Genomic DNA, 3,145 nt, shown 5'->3' with positions numbered 1-3,145 from the left:
CCATCGAAATGCGGCCGCCGTGGCCGGGATTCGATCCCGCGACCTCGTGCTCAGCAGCCCAACACCATAGCCACTGAGCAACCACGGCGGGTATCCGGACCCGTTTAGTGTGTCAGCAAAACTATGAACTATACATGTTAGTTGGGTGACTGTTGAACGTCCCTTTCTAAATCCGTGCTGAAATGAAGATAGAATGTCTCTGTCACTTAGAAAGGTCGTTATATATGTGGCTACAATGTGCTCAAGAAGTTTCCAAGAAGAAGATGTAAGCGATATTGGACAAAAATTTGTAACATATGATGCGGTACTTTCTTAAGTATTAACACAATACGCGCAACTCTCCAATTCGAAGGAACGCTGCTAGTTGATAGGCTTTCACGGAAAATTATGACAAGAAATTTGGATATCATTTCACTATAACGCTGCAAGAACTTATTTGAAATCCCGTCAGGACCTGGAGACACTTTTGTTTTCAAATTTAACAACGTGCATAACACGCCTGCAGAAGATACAATGCTTGGTTCGGGAGGACATGATGGAGCTGTTTGCCGTATTTGGGAGTTGGATTTAAAAAAACAACACTGTAAAAATATGTATTAAAATGTTCAGCAATGCTTGCTTTATCGGTGACAAGAACGTCAGTTGACTGAGTAGTTCTGCGGAAACCCGCAAGGTGGAGAGAAGTAATGAATAAAGGGAAAGTCGGACATCCACTCGTTCGTAGCAGTTGCCGCAAAGGAAACCCATACGGGTTCCTCGAAAAAAAAGCCTCATAGTTGAAGAAAAATTCGTCCTGGTCCGGGACTCGAACCCGGGACCACCGCCTTTCCGGGGCAGCCGCTCTACCAACTGAGCTAACCAGGCGGCTAGCAGATGGCAGGGCGAAATCGAATTTGTCGACAACACGAAGCAAAGGCAAGAGTTTGACGTAGTAGTTTTGCGGAAATCGCAAAGTGGAGAGAAGTAATGAATAAAGGGAAAATCAGACATCCACTCGTTCGTAGCAATTGCTACAAAGGAAACCCTTACGGATTCCTCGAAAGAAAAGCCTCATAGTTGAAGAAAAATTCGTCCTGGTTCGTCCTGGTCCTAATTTATTCCGTTTCCCGGGGAGAACTGTCAAGAGAGAGAGAGGGGGAGAAATAAAAGACAGGAAAGGCAAGGAAGTTAACCAGACGCACGTCCGGTTTGCTACCCTGCACTGAGGAAAGGGGGTATGGGGATGAAGAGATAGAGAGAGCACAGTTTTGCACACAGTTGAAGGTTCGCACCGAGTCTACACGCGGTTCCCAAGACCTGCTGACTTGAGGTATTTCAAGAGCGCTCTCGCAGCTTTCTCTGCCATCGACGAGAATGGCCACGGTCGAAGGATCTTCATTGCGGGAAATGGGCTAGAGCCTAACTGGTTCAATGCTGTCCGGAGAACTTCGCCCTCGACGTTGTATTTGGGACAGATACATAGGATGCGTTCGATCGTTTCTGTGGTTCTACAAGAGTCGCACCTGGGCGTATCCCCCATCCCGATGCGGAACGAATAGGCCTTCGTAAATCCCGCACCGAGCCAGAGGTGGCAGAATACTGGAGCCTCAGAGCGGGAATTTTTTTATGGCACGTGTAGCTTGAAGTAAACTCAGCCGATATCAAATCTAGCTGAAATTGAGAGGGGAAGGGGGCAGGGAGAGAGGGAGGACCCCGTGGTAAAGGTCATGGCGAAGTAAAATTTGTGTTGATGAATTAATGGCTATTTAAGTATTCCCAACAAGAAGTGCTCGAAAGGATAACATGCGGGCAAGTTTTCAAATGGCGCAATCTTATATATACGGGAAGCTTCTTAAAGTATGCGATATAACTGCCAGAAACTGAAACGTTTATGGCACCTGTTCGAAAGAAACAGCTTCGCTGGACATCGGGTTGGAATTCACCAAGGTCGCACACATCTGCTCGTCTTTTTTGTTGTTGCGAATATATTCCAAGTAATTCATGTTGATTATAATTCGTTGCGTATAATCTCGACAATACTATTACCTAAACTAGCAATACAGTTACGCTATTGATTTAATACCAAGCACAATTTTTAGTTTAATTATTAAAAGTGTTTGTAGCAGATGTGCACTTTTTATGTGCGCCGCACTTCTGCTGTTGGACAGGATCCGGGACCTCTATGAGGTGCTCATTACCTTTTGTCCCTGCATCATCTTGAGATTTTATATACTTGCAAGAAATTAATGCAAATTCAAATAAATTTTCGCGCCCCCACGGTTTCCTATGTGTGATTGGTATATAGGTTATGGGAACGGCGCGGTTCTCCAGTCCACGCCGGCAGGCCCCAGTCCTGGCCAGCCGCGGACGAGCGCGCCCAGACTTTCTTCGAACGAGCGCTCGCGCTCATAAGTTACTTTGACCTCCACTTCTTCGACTGCGAACTCCGATACCCGAGTTCCCATAAAGTCTATGTCTGTGAAATATACAAAGCACTGACAGAAGGATGTCCCGGCTCTTTCAATTACACACACACACACACACACACACACACACACATATATATATATATATATATATATATATATATATATATATATATATATATATATATATATATATATAGTTCACGGCAAAGTTTCTCACTAATCACGGATACAGCAACACCTGTATCGACGAGCGCAAGACATTTGATGCCATGAACGGACACTTCAATAACGTTAGCGGGGGCAATACGAGGACTTTGATTTTCCGACGATGACGCAGTTCGTGCCTCACGAACTGCGGAAATCTGTTTTCCGCCTCAGTAGTACTGGCACTGGGCCTACGACGCATGGGTGAGAGTGAGCGCCGACGAGGGGAAGGCACGGTGGGGAAGGCGAGCGACGAGTACTGTAGCGCTGTGACTGCGGTACTTGTATGTCATCAGCAGCGTAGGCTTCCGGTGGTGGTCGCTGAGGCATACTGAATGGTCGGAAGCCGGAGCTGGGTGGTCGCGCAGTGCCCATGAAGGCCGGCAAGCGCCGGCGGCAGAAGCGCGCTACATGTCGCGGTGTACCGCAGGCATAGCATGTTGGGCGGTTGTCAGCGGTGCGCCAAGGATTTGTACTTTGCTGCTGCGCGCTGAAAAAGGGAGCCACCGGATGGCGAGGCGAAGGCGGATGAG

At 47.2% G+C, this 3,145-nt stretch overlaps 1 non-coding gene across 1 annotated transcript; it reads right to left on the bottom strand.

Moving 5' to 3' along the window:
• Nucleotides 1-789: 789 nt before the first annotated feature.
• On the bottom strand, nt 790-864 carry TRNAS-GGA (transfer RNA serine (anticodon GGA)). The gene has a single exon. It is a non-coding gene; the product is annotated as a tRNA-Ser (tRNA).
• Between the last annotated feature and the right edge of the window lie 2,281 nt (nt 865-3,145).

Source organism: Dermacentor variabilis, chromosome 4 (genome assembly GCF_050947875.1).
Source record: "Dermacentor variabilis isolate Ectoservices chromosome 4, ASM5094787v1, whole genome shotgun sequence".
Taxonomy (NCBI): domain Eukaryota; kingdom Metazoa; phylum Arthropoda; class Arachnida; order Ixodida; family Ixodidae; genus Dermacentor; species Dermacentor variabilis.
The sequence above is the reverse complement of the archived record's forward strand: the minus strand, read 5'-3'. Positions and strand labels throughout refer to the sequence as shown.